At 44.2% G+C, this 13,767-nt stretch overlaps 1 protein-coding gene across 12 annotated transcripts in view; it reads left to right on the forward strand.

Moving 5' to 3' along the window:
- Positions 1–13,767, forward strand: part of CRB2 (crumbs cell polarity complex component 2) — a 131,434-nt gene that overhangs the window by 72,831 nt on the left and 44,836 nt on the right. The gene's annotated exons all lie outside the window — the stretch shown is intronic.

Below are 13,767 nucleotides of genomic sequence, written 5' to 3' on the forward strand. Positions count from 1 at the left end.
CAGAGCTGGGGAATATACTTTTAGAGCTGGGGTGAGCCTCTACAGGTGCATAAGCAGCTCTGCTCCTGGGCTTAAAATACACTCACGCCTGGGTCTAATTTCTTGCATGCTCTGGAAAATAGGCTTCCCTGTTTCTTGTGAAATGGGTGTCTGGGGATCTACTGGGCCTAGACATCAGGTTTAGTCATCTAGGGATTATAAGGTCATGTCATGTCAGGAACATGCCAAGCCTTTTGCTGGGAAGGAAGATGGGGATTGAACTGCCCTACCTACTCCTCCCCAATACTGCCAGGCCAATGCGTGGATAAGGTTCTGTCTCCGTTTGGGCAGCAGCAGTCACTGACAAGGATGCATAGAAGTGAGGGTAAAACATAGGGAACTAGGAAACACAAAGTTATTGATTCAGTGTGCCCTTTTCCTGCCATACTCTGTCTAGTTGAGCCTTCTAGTTTTATTCACAGCACTAGGACCTATTTCAAGTTGTTGAAACCTCAATACTTCTTTCCATGCCCCTAAAAGTTCCACCCCAGTAGCCTTCCTGCATTACCTTGCTCTGATACTGTTAGACACCTTAACGTTTGAGTTGAACTGTTTTTGTTTAGCTTTTCCCCCTGAATTTATTTTCTTCCGTACTAACTTCTTTGTCTGTCTGCGTTGGCTCCAAGTGCCTGGAATTCCTCTGGCCACAGGGAAGCAGGGGGGGCTGTCTTTTGTGTCCAGTAACCATAGCTACTAGTTTAAAGTGTGAAGCAATTACGATGGCTTTGTGCTGTGCAGAAGGAAGGCCCATTGCATGTACAGAATTGCTCAGTACTGGCTGCGTCAGGGATGGAATGCTCCTTGGGGATATATGCTGTTTTGCCTTTGCATTGATATCCTCCCTCTCTTGGGCAAGGCCCTTTTTTGGAGCAACAACCTACAGAAGACATCCCTCTCTCTTTTGTTAGGGTTAGAGTAAAGCACAGCACAAGCCAGAGTTTCCACAGACACCCAAACTGTTCCCATTTACAGAGGGAATTCTGCCAGAAGATTTAATAGTAAATGATTTGCATTTCTGGAACACCTTTCACCTCAGGATTTCCAAGCACTTTATTTAAAAAGTCCCTCCTTGCCCTTGTGAGGCAGGTAATTATCTGCCTTTTACAGATATGGGAAACTGAGGCACAGAGAGACTGGGTGACTTGCTCAAAGTCACAGGGTAAGAGTGGTTGAGACTAATCCTGGGGTCCAGACTTCCAGTTCCTAGTTGTAATCACTAGAGTAGACCATGCTGTGAAGCAATCAGACCCGCATTAGCTCCAAGTTCTCATGTCTGGAATAAACTTTGAGGGTAATGGTGCTGGCTGTCTACATGAGCCCAGTTCTGCTGCTTCCTGGAGTATGGGCAGAGACAGAGTAGCTCTCAGCTAATATTGGTGTAGTTCATTTGGTGTCTTGAAGAGTACATGCTGGGGAAGCAGATTTAAAACCCAACTTCCATGTCTTTCTGCCCCACGCAATTAAACCGGCACCTTACTTCACATACCTTTGGTCTGGCAAATGGTTTGGAAACCTATTGTGGAAGGACATTTGCAGGCCAACCTCTCTTCTCCAGGTTTGTTATGTGCTCTAGGGTAGGCTCTTGAGATTAGCTCTGACATACACACAATTTACATCTTAAACACTGTTCAAAGCAATACTCCCTTTTTAACAGTCTGACTATTGTCTGTGTTGACTGCCAATGTATTTAGATTGGAATTAGAAATTAAAGCTTGTGAGCCACTTTGGTGAACTGAATACACAGGAAAACCCCTATTCCAGCGTTTGATCTGTGGAAATGGCTGAGAGATCAGAGAATGTGTAAACCAGGAAGGTCAGCCCAGAGGTGTGTTTATTAAGGGGAAATACTGGGGTGCAATAGGAACTGAAAGATCAAAGAGTTACTGGTGCAGTACATTCAAAACTGCCATAAAACATGGATTTATAGCTCTAGCACCCTTCCACAAATCATGGAAACTTGATAATAGAAGTAGTTACATCTTCAGATGCACATTAAACAATAGACAGATGACAGAGACCTGGCTGGCTATCTGTTTCTGTGTTTATAATGGATTTAATTTCCTGCAGTGCAGTAGCTCTGATTAACCCTATTAATATTTTGAGCCATAATTTTGGCACTGGTCTGCCCTGTGGATTCTTGCCCAGTGCTTGGCACTTCTGTGCAGTGATTTGCTACAAGTCAGAAGGCAGAGAGCCAGGAACTATCACTCTTCTCCTTTGAAATAGGTAAATATTATTCTCATTTTACAAGGGGAAACTGAGGCACAGACATTAAGTGACTCTGTGGCTGAGCTGGCAATTCAGCTCAGGCTTCCCAGTGAAAAGTCCTGAGAATTTGGTCAAGCAGGACTCCATTCCGATCTCACTTGCGGAGATTTAGCTCTGTTGACTTCAGTGGAGTGAATCTTGATGTACAGGGGTACTGAAGGGCAGAATCATGCCCATAGTATTTTAATTAGTACTCAAACTGGAATTTGGCTAATACACTGGGATTGCACCCCTGCTCTGCCAAAAAGCCATCGGCTCTTTGAAAGACCACACGTAGTGAGGCCCTTTGTTTAATGTCTCGTCTGAAAGATGCCTGTAGTGGTGAGGGCTCTCTAGCACTATCCTGGGCCATTGATTCAGTTCTGTCTCAGAAAAATTGCCTACTGAATTGCAAGCACTACTTTTGGATCACGTTGGGCTTCCTGTAGAGGTCTCTTGTCCTAGTACCATACCCAGCTTACCAGAGCTTGTGAGATATGACAAGACCCTAGGCTGAGGTGGTATGACTGACACTTAGATTCAGCCAGTCGATGGTATTTCAACCTGCGTGTTCCATCCATTTCACTGCAGATTCTCTCCTTCATGTTCTATTTGAACAACAGTACAAAAGCCTGAATAGTTGCTATGGGGAAAATGGGGAGGAAGAATTTTAACCAATCATCATAATCTTTGCAGATTCCCTTCAAATCTCTCTCCTGTGATCTGTCATGTGTAGCAAGTGCCCAGTAAGCCCCAGCTAAACAGGCTGTCCAGCTCCTGGGACACAGAGTGGGCAGTGATGCCATGAAAGCAGATGAATTCTCCAGTTTCTGGCAGTGAGATGACATATGAATGAGACCAGCAAGGTCAAGCAAAAAGTTTATTTGTGGAAGGAGACATTAGTTCAGCAGCACCTCTCCTGATCACTGGGGGAACCAACAAAAGACCTGATCACTCTGTTCTGTTCAAGCCCACCTTTTCCTTGAACAAGGCAGGCCCCTCCTCCCCCTTCAGATCATATGCTGGTTGGTGGTTTTTAATCAAAGTACAGGTTTTTTGGAAAGACTCCATGCCTGCATCCAGTTTGCACAAATTTGAACAGAAATTACCTATTGAAGTCCATGTGATGGGCTACCATAAGAAGAACACAGGATATGGAATCGTTAAGGCCAAATCAGCAACAGTGCAAATTACACAACATGTCAGCACTCAAAGAATTTCAAGGCCAGGTTCTTTGGTGTTTAACTGATTAACGGCAAGAGTTTTGCTTGATTTTTTGTAAAGCCCACAGAATTTATAATAAAAATTAGAGGTGGCATAGGTTTGTTGAGTTACCTCCTCTGTGTCAAGAGTGCCAAGGAGCTTTGGAAGAGCCCAGAATGCACCTTGAAGGTATTCTCAAGGAGCTCTCATAACAGCCTAGAGTGGCTGCTATAAGAGTCCCACATGGTTCCTGAAGGAAGAACCTGATTTTGTTGTGCCCATTGCTGACTCGGGAGGTTGAAGGGAGATCTTCCACTTTAAAACTCCTTGCAGGGCTGCCCTGCTTCCTTCCTAGTGAATGGATCCTGGGAACAGGCCAGAGAGTGTACCCTTCTGCTAATCCCTTGCACTGACCAGGATAGGGAAAGATCAGTGGAGGTCAGCAGGGATTTACTAATATAAGCACATGCCTTTCTGTTGCTATGGAAACATAACTCTTTCCATTCCTTTATTCATGGGTTCTGTCGCTGTTGTTTTTGCTCTAAGTGTGGCTCTGGTACCTTGGGAATTTCCCCTTTTACCTTCGGCCTGGGCGTCTTACTGTAGCAGAAAAAGTGTTGGGTTGATTAGTAGGCGTCCATCATAACTGGTAGAAGTTGCACTGAGTTAGGATTTTCATCATTCCCATCTGTCGCTTCCAGGTTTCATCTAGTTCATTTGCTGTCGCTTTGCCACTAGGAGGCCTGTTACTCTCGGCTCCTGGTTGTATCAGGACTTTTTGTCCAGTTGCTGAAATGAACAGGGCAGGTGAAATACAATTGAGGGAATATAAAACTTTTGGGTCTGTAGCTTCTGTCCTGAAAGATGGTAATGGTGGAAAGCAAAATTGAAATAATATTAAAGCTAGGGAAATCCACAGATATGATGGTGGCCATTCCATGCCCATTAGGTATTTATTCCATGATGCACTAGTGTCCTACATCTTAAATAGTTTTTGTAACAAAGAATAGACATTTTTAAGCATCTAGTAATCTCTTCCTAAAAAATCATATTAAAAAATTGAGTGGAATATGGCTAAATCCCTCTTAGAGCTGTGCACTCAATGTAGCAAAGGTGTTGAAGCTGGGAGCTACAGCATATAAACTCCCTGTCTCCCTTCCTCCAGGAAACCTTTGCAATGGGAGGGAGAGCATACATTCCATTACTCAGCTCTCTTCAGACTCATGTCACATGGAGATGCTATCTGTCTTGTGTGCAGCCCTTGCCAGTAGTTAAAAGCTGCATTCTAGCCTAGGAGTCTCTGAGCCTGGTGCATTATGTCTCCTTGTCCTTCTGGCGGCCTCCCGCACCTCCCCCGGGTAGTGGGCATTGTGCTGTCTCAGTCCAGTGACTTTCTGGGAGGGAAAAGCAGAAAGAGAGGAAAATCAGACCAGTGCTGCTTAGACTCTGAATGTCACCATCCTTTGTGGTCCTTGTATCTCAGGAAGAGTTTGAGGTGACACTTCTGATGCCTGGAGGTAAGGAGGGAACCCCATTCCCATTGTGAGTACTAGTTCCTCAGTCACACCAGGCATCGTGTTTAGCCCTGTGTACCACAGGGGCTCCTATTCCGTCCTGTTATGTTTTCTCCTGCTCCCTGAGGCTCTTTGACGCAATAGATGCCACAACTGGAATGTGTTGAAATGGGTAACTTTCTTGAGCCTGGAGCTGCAAGAAAGATTGTGCAGTAATGCACCTGGCAGTTTGTCCTGGGGCATCACGTTGTAAAGTCTATAAATGCAAATCAGATATAAGCAGGGGAATGAAAGTTTGGATGCTTGAGAGAACTGAGTTTTGCTGGCTAGTTGTAACACTTCTAGCACATAAGCGAGATTCTGCATCGTGTATGTGTATAAAATATCAAGCTCTCTACTTCTATAATACCTTTAATTTAAAGTACACCCAAGTTCTTCAGACAGGTTAATTAAACCTCCTGACATCCTTGTGAGGCGCATAGTTGTTTTTTCTATTTTGTAAATGGGTAAACTGATGCACAAAGGGAAACTGATTTGCCCAAGGTGTCACAGTTATCTGTCAAGCCTGAGAATAGTCCCCAGGCATTCTGACTACCAGTCCCTTTCCTTATATATCTGTGATAATTTGTGTCTATTTGCTGGGAGATTCCACCCAACAAAGCATCAGGATAAAAATGATCCCAATTACAGAGCACATGCACAAGCAAATGTTCAGAGATGGATAACTAGCTTAAAGCCCCACTCCATAAGTACCCTGACTCTGCCTTAACTTCCTGCTGTTTGTGGAGACTATTGTGTTCAATTGTAATGGAACATTAAACTCTCTAAAAGGCTCCCTTTTATCCTGTGTTGAAGGTATCCTCCAACATGAAGGAAACAAGGTGATGTCTGGGCTGATAACCCCAATGTCTGCTGATCCCCTGTTGGAATGTTAAATGAGTGTTTAAGACCAGGTTGGATGGTACTTATCAGTGGAGCTGTCTGGAGGAGTTTGAAGCTGCAGGTACCTTGTGCATGGTTAATGTTAGGATGACATTTAAGGGGCCAAAGGCAGCAACAGTCTCAACTGCTAAAATTGGGAAGTGCCAAAGAAAGAGAGAGAGAGCCCTCCTGCATGTGGGTATGGTACTGAGCACCTCCGCTGCACAGTGACTCCGAACTGACGACATCCAACACTTTCCAGAGGTGCTTAGTACTTTACAGGGTCAAACCCCATTATTCTAAAAAGCTGAAGAGCATTTAAAAAACTGGGTGACTTAGAATCAACACTTAATGGGCACAATAGATTCCAGGCTGCATCTCGAGAACTGCTGAGCTAAAGCCCTGGTCAGAGCCATGCCTTCCCAGGGCGTGAGCTCTTTCAGAGGAGTCCAGAAGAGGAGGATACTTTCGTTTAGCATCACCTCTCAATTCCTAAAAGGAGACAGATGCCCTTGCATCCCTGTGTGTGACAAGAGCTGCGTGCAGTATAGCTGAAGGCAGAACTTGGCCCCAAGTTGGTAACTTGATTTTAATAGTCTTGTTTGTTCTTTCCCCACTGTGGAGGGGCAGAGGGCTTTGTTCATTTATGGATTTGTTACATGGCACATGCCATTGTGAAGGTGTGAAAATGGTACCTTCACAGACCTTTCGAGTTGGGTTAAGATCTTTGCCTTGGCTTTTGGGCAAGCCCCATGTGATCATGGGAAGGTCAATCATTTTGGCACTCTCTGCCTCGGTTGCCATATTTGTAAGATGTCATGGAGGGTTATTAATGGGTGTCTAAAAAGTGCTTGGCATTCCTTGAATGGAAGCAGGACTGTGTTTGGCTTGCAAAGAAAACTTAAATCCCCATGCAAACTACTCACGGGTACAATCCCAAGCCTTAATTTCCTCTGTCCTCTGGGAACTGATCACTGGGGTGGTTGTTGTAGCTGGAGCCAGTGGACACTAACCTGGCTATGTGATGGAGGTCTGACTTTTTTGTAACCCTGTCCCATATTGGTGATGTGGCGAAGTTTCTTCCCAGCACCTCCTGTGAGTTACCCTCTTATTATGATTGCTTGATGCAGGCAAGCTAAAGTGATTTGCTCCTCTCCGTACATCATTAAGAGGATAATTCTCTTATTTCATGTTGTACATAAAATAAATTCTGGTGTCCTACAATGTTCAGTGGCCCCAGCGCACTGATGGGAGGACACATTAGGGTTGGTGGGGTCAGCCTTCGCTCTTCATCAGTTTGGTGACTTAGTAGCAAAGCATCATAGGAACCCTCCTCCCCATTTCTGTTTGATATTCTTTGTTCCTGGAAATACATATTTGAAGAGCAATCCCTTCCCACGAGTCTGAGCTTCCCAGTGCAGGAATGGGCTGCCTTTGTTTCGACATAATGAGCAGAGGGTTATGGGCTTGAAAATTAACAGCTCCATTGTTTGTGAGAAGAGGGTCTTTTGACTCAAACTTGAGAGTGGAGCATCCAGCCCTACCCCTAGCATGTCACCTGTTTCCTCTCCTACGCCACCACCTACACAAGGGGCCAGCTCAGAAAAGCTCCTGCCCACACAAGCATGATGCTCCCTATTCAGGAGTTCTGTTCCCAGGGAGACAAACTTGCTGCGGTCAGTGATTCATCCCTTCCATTTAGAACTTTGTAGGACTAGAAAATGTTGTTGTTGTAATACTAAAAGATATGTATATGGCTCCATCACCATGGTATCAAAGTGCCTCATAATCTTTACTGTATTTATCCTGGCAGCACCTCTGTCAGGCCTAGCAGTGATGATATTTCATTGTACAGATAAAGTGTAGAGGCACAGAGAGGCTAAGTAACTTGCCCAAGGTCACAGAGGGAATCTGTGGTAGAGCAGAAAGTTGAACCCAGGTCTCCAAAGCCCTAGACTAGTGCCCTAAGGACTGGACTGTCCTTCATCTCTAACTGGAGAGAATGTTAGTTCAGTGACTAGAGTAGAAGACTGGGGATCAGAACTTCTTGCACTTTTCCTGGCTATGCTGTGAGTTGCTCATGTGACCTTGGGCAAGTCACTTAACCTCTGTGTGCCACACTGTACAGTAAGGATAATGCTTGCCTCCCAGGGGCGTTGTGAAGCTAGTTAACGTTTGTAGAGGGCATAGTATTGAAGGTATTAAGTATGTAATAACTATGATAAGAAAGGTGTTGGTACACTCCTGTGCTGAGCTCTTCAGAAATGCCTGTATATACCAACTCTAAGCTGGTATGGTTCTAGGACTAGGGCATCTCCAGGATTACCTGGGAATGGAGGCTGCTTTAAGCACTGAGTATCATGGCCCCTGAAGCATGATTTATGAGTCCTGTAGCTAAGTCAGAAGGACACTTCAGAGCCAGGACGGTGCTCGGGAGAGGAGCTATAACAAGTGGGGACTCTTTCTATTGGATAACAAAAGTCTTATTTGTGTGCTTTAAATTGCTGTCCTTCTTGACCATGGCCCCTTCTTAGATAAAGAATCTATTCTAAAACAATAAATGTCCATTTGCTGGCATCTGGGTAACTGGCTGGGAACCTGAACATTTCATCTGGCTCCTTAGTCCTTACTGTGAATTGGAGCTGCTGGAAACTAAGCCTGAGTGGGTGAGTCTGTCTGAGCAACTTCAAATTTTTTGTAACTTATTTTAATGCAAAGTGAAGAAGGAGGTGTCCTCCTGAGCCTGGAGAGGGAGCAGGGCTGTTTGATGTCCAGCCACTCCGCTCAATGAGTGCTATAGAATGCTTCATGACTGAATACTGTGGAAAGAGACGTCTCTGGAACAGGGAGTGAGGCTCTGCGAAGTGACCCCTTGCCTTCCAGTGTGCGTAAGCATTTGCTGGTGGCAGTTTCAAATAGAACACACTTCTCCAGGCTGTGCTAACAGGATACCAGAGCAGAGCGAGATCTCCGCACCAAAAGTTAAATTGTATTTATTTCAGCTCTGCTCAAAATGGGCTGCTTGTGGGGGATGTTTGTTGAATAGAGAGAAACTTGCAGGGGACCAAGTTATTTTCAAACTGCTAATAGGGTTTTGCAAACAATGGGAAGGACAATAACATTTAATGCTATTTTTAAAAAGAGAGACTTCGCTGCATTCCTTTCTAGCACTCCTTTGCCAGCCTTTCTCCAATTTCCTCAGATCTCCCTCATCTTGCTTTATCTGAACTACAGGTTCCACAACCCCTTCCTTCTGTAGAAAGAGAGTAAATGTGCAAACTCCTGTCAAGAACAAAGGGGTAACTTGGCATGTTCTCTGCTCCTAATAGTGACTTTCATGAGTGTGTGAAAATACTGGTGTCTTCCCTTTTTTCTTCTGTATGGTAGGTAATGGTGGCCTGAAATGTCACTTCTTTTCTGGGTTTTGTTTTTTACATTGGAAATTCAGGCCCCGTCTAGCTTGGAAGACATTCCATAGGAATTGTTGAACTAGTGTAATCGTGACACCCCAAGAGACCAGGGACTGATACCTGAGAAATTGGGAGGGTAAGAGACTTTAGTCAGATTTTAAAATTTGGGTTTTATGGGGTGTGGGGGAATTGTTTTTTGTTTGGTGGGCAGAGGTTTAATACCCATTTAATTCCAATGACAAAAGAACATTTTGGAGGAAGAAAAACATTTGTTAAATACTCTCTCATCTCTACAATCCAGGCATGAGAGCTTACACCACACGTCTCTGAGACCCCCAGGAAGTCATCCTGCGAACTCAGACTAGATATTCCTAATATTTCTCAAGTGAAAAAACAAACAGAATAGAAGAACAAAACCAAAATGCCCTAGCAGGAGTCTTTTTGTCCCAAAGAAATATAAAACATCACAAACCACATCTTTAAAAAAAATTATTTGAAAGCTACACTTAAATGCAAAACCAGATCTATTACATTGGGACCCAGTAGAGAAGGAGACAGACACAGAAGTAGCTGGCAGAAACATGGCTGGCTGCTGGAGACTTTATTATTCAGGTTGCAAAACTGAAAGCAACATGAAGTGAGGCTTTGCACTGAGGAGGAAGGGGGGCGTGTTCAAACATTTAAAGGGGCAGAACATCACAAGATCTGCACTAAAGGAGTTCAACAAGTGCGTTATATCTGACTCCTACTCTGTTTTAGCCTTTGACGTTCATCATAATCCACCCCTAAATGAGAGGAACCTATTTCTAAAGGGAAATGTAGCCCCCTCCAGTTTGACTTCAGAGTAGGTGGCTGGCTGGTGGTGCTCTAGCAAGTTTTTTACAGCAGGTTTCACTTTCTAATTATCAGAGAGAGTGTTCCTCCTGTGACACATCAAAGGAAAGTCCAAAATGTCATTTTTAATCTAGCAACAGTGTCTTTCATAGAAAGTCATAAAACATCTATGGCTTGATGGCTTCTGTGTCTAGATCTTCCCAGTCTATGAATCTGTGGAGCAGTTTGGTTTTGAGCATGTTTCCATTGTTGTATGATGCAGCAGAGAAGGCTAATTTATTCACTATGGTAATTAACACCTCATGCATATTCATAATTGTTCATTAACAAAACAGAGAAGAAATAACATGTGTCCCCCTGGCAGCGATCAATGAAAAGACCAAAACCAGAGTTAAAAAGGAGCACATTCTTGAAGTGGATGCATGTGTGGATTCTCTGACTGACTGAGAAGTGACCTTTCTCCAGGAGGCTAACTAGTATTCTGATTACTTGACACCAGCTCAGAGTATTGAAAATGCTGCAGGTCATCCATCAGGTGATCTCAATTGAGTTAATAAAACTGCTGTGTTCAGTTGGTCACATGTTGCTGAAATTCCATCTTCTGAGCTGGCTTTTAATAATAATAATAATAAATATATTGTGTCAGCCTCTCCTTTATAGTGAAGTTTGTAGTCAAAAAGCCAGTATTGTCCTTGTTCAGGTTGAAAGAGACAGCAGTGTTCGCATAAGAGGAAAATGTAGTGTTCATAGGAAATGTTAAAGTATAGCTGTGGGCACTGTACTTCCAAGTCACCTAATCTCCAAGCCAGTGTGATTTGTGTGTGTGTAACCTTCAATACATAAAACAAATGCACTAATAAAATTCTCAGCAGCAGTGATCTATAGAGTCCCATAGAGGACTGAGCTACTTCTGGGGCTCTAGTGGTTTGAGAGAGTTGGAATAGAAAATCCATTTCTCCTTGGTCTTGAGAATTCTCGCTCTGTTGATTTTCTCTATTTACCAGTTAATTGTCTCCTTGACCAGCATCCTCGCGCTAAAGAGAAGGATTATAGAGACAACCAACCCAGGTTTGCCTTTGAGGTGAGAAATTACTGTTTCACACTCCCTAAATCCATTACCTCAGTATCATTCAGGGCAGCTGGTGGTTAATTATATTTACTTATTTGTGGTGGTGTAGCACCTAGGGTCCAACTGTGGATCAGGGTCCCAGAGTTATTGTCCTTGTACAAACACATAGCAAAAAGACCCTCTTCCAAAGTGCTTCCAATCTAAGGATGAAATCCTGGCCTCATTAAAGTCAGCGATAAACTCCTGATGATTTCACCTCCTGTATCTATTGAGCCAAATTCTGCTCTGTTACACTGGTGCAAATCTGGAGTAACAATTAAAATCATTGGAGTTATTTCAGACTTGTAGCAGTGTAACCAAGAGCAGACTGTGGCTCATTGTTGTATCTGTAAGAGAAATCTGAATTGAATGAATGAATAAGGAGCTGTTTTTTGTGTGTCTTGACACGTTTTTTTAGGCTTGAGCCTTGAATTATTCTTCACAGTTGGTTAGGACTCTTGAATATTTATTAATGTTGTAAGTGTGAAAACCCCATGCCTGGGACGTTAGCCTCCTGAATGTATTTTTTCACCTTTCACTTATTATCTACCGTGTGGAAATAATGTCTATTTCAGCAAGAAGAACTGAATCTGCAGTGTACTGGAGTCCAAAGGCTGCCCTTTACAGGAGCAGGAATGGACTGAGATGTTTTCAGGATTCATTTGTTAGAAGGAGAGGTTGCACTTGAACCCTTTCTACTGGGAGAGCTCTGGAAGCAGCTAGATATGGTAGTCCTGTGCTCCCAAACACAAAGGTTGTAGTGCCGCTGAACTGCCCGCGTTATTGTGAGCTCTGCCAAAGGAGTAGAAGCTCTTCTATACATTTATCTTCTCAATTGTAGATCCCATTGTGTACCAGGGATCCTGTAGTGATCTCTGCAACATTTGACCTAGCTGACATCAGTATCAGCTTTCGAGGTGGCCAGTTTTATCTACTGACTGGAACCATGAGTACTATTACTTGCTCTGTTAGGAGATGAGAAATGTAAAGCAGGAATGGAGGTTTTCTGTTAGTGGTATAGGGCCTATGACACACACTTGATCAGTTCTGATTCATCTGGCAGAGGTGACAAAATATACAATTTATTTCTACATTAAATCTAAGGAATTGGAACAGTCTGCTCCTAAACTGACCCGCTCCCATCAAGGCAGTCTTCCGCAAACTCTTAGGCTAGGAGGGGGCTGTCACTTTTAAGCATAGTTTAACTACTACATGGCCCATTGCTAATTTATACTAGTAGAGGAACAACACTGGCTATCCACTGTACATTAGATAACTGGTTAAACAACCCGGCACAACAACTGGTGATGAGGGCCATCCATACAGCTGGGTCCTAGGCCATGACACTAACCAGCATGAGCTAGGAAGAGAATGTAACATGTTATGGCCTCTTAGAACCTTCCTGTCTTTTTGTGATGGGTCAGGAAGGCCTTTCAGCTCCTTAAGGAAGCTCTAAACTATGTCTGTCTCCGTAAGTGTCTGCAGGTGACTTTGCTCCATGCTCACAGCTCTTGTGTGTAGCCATGGGACCCTGTACTTGTCATCAAATCTTTTTTCTATGATCGAGTGAGTCTTCATGAGGCACAGAAATTAATGAGCAGCATAGTCACATGGTGAACCAAAGCAGAGAGGTGGGGAAGACTCTAGGAGATAGGACAGCCTTTTGTCTGTAGTGAAAAAGGTTTGGAAAAGAGAGGGCACGTTACCCCTGTCTCGGGCTCTACTGTGGGTAGTACTTGATCTGTCTATGTTCATGCAGGCAGAAAAGTGCACACACCTGGTTGGAGCTCGCAAAGCCCCTGTGCTGCCGCCAGTCCTTGCTGGCTGTGTTGGAACGTGACCTGTCCCACGCTGCCCTGTGTGTGCATGCACTGCAGGCAGAGAGAGACCAATGGCGCTGTGCCAGTACTGGCTCTTGCATTGTTCGGTTCCGTCCATTCTGACACCCAGTTCTGCTCTTGAACATTCACTTCTGGAAGCAGCTTTTCTGCATGCCGATGGGACTCCTGCCTGGACCAGCATCAAGTTCTGCAGTCAGAGCAGCTAGTTTAACATGCAGTGGGCCTAATCCCTTCTCTGGCAGGGACTGTGCTCCCAGCCTCTGGAAGGTGCAGGTTGAGACTGGCTGCTCATTAGATGCACAAACAAAGGCTCATGTCTACCACCAAATGAATCCTTGCTGCAGAACAGCTTCCCCGGCTCTCTGCTCTAATTGCTGTAGCAGATTCCAGGCAGATTTCGTCATCTCTGTTTTCTGCCTGACTGGGAATCTGTAAATAAAAGGGCTGATGGCAGAATAATGGGAGTGCTGGACAGTGCAATGCAACATCACGAGAGAGGCAGGAGGGGAAACGGGGGAAGATGTTGCTGGAATGAGAAAGAACCTTGTAAATTCCTGAGTACCCCCTGACACACACAGCTGCCCAAGGGAGACTTGGGACCATGGTAGTCTTTGGGAGGGAGGAATTACAAGGAGGTCAGGGCTGAAGCA

This window comes from Mauremys reevesii, linkage group 19 (assembly GCF_016161935.1).
Source record: "Mauremys reevesii isolate NIE-2019 linkage group 19, ASM1616193v1, whole genome shotgun sequence".
NCBI lineage: Eukaryota > Metazoa > Chordata > Testudines > Geoemydidae > Mauremys > Mauremys reevesii.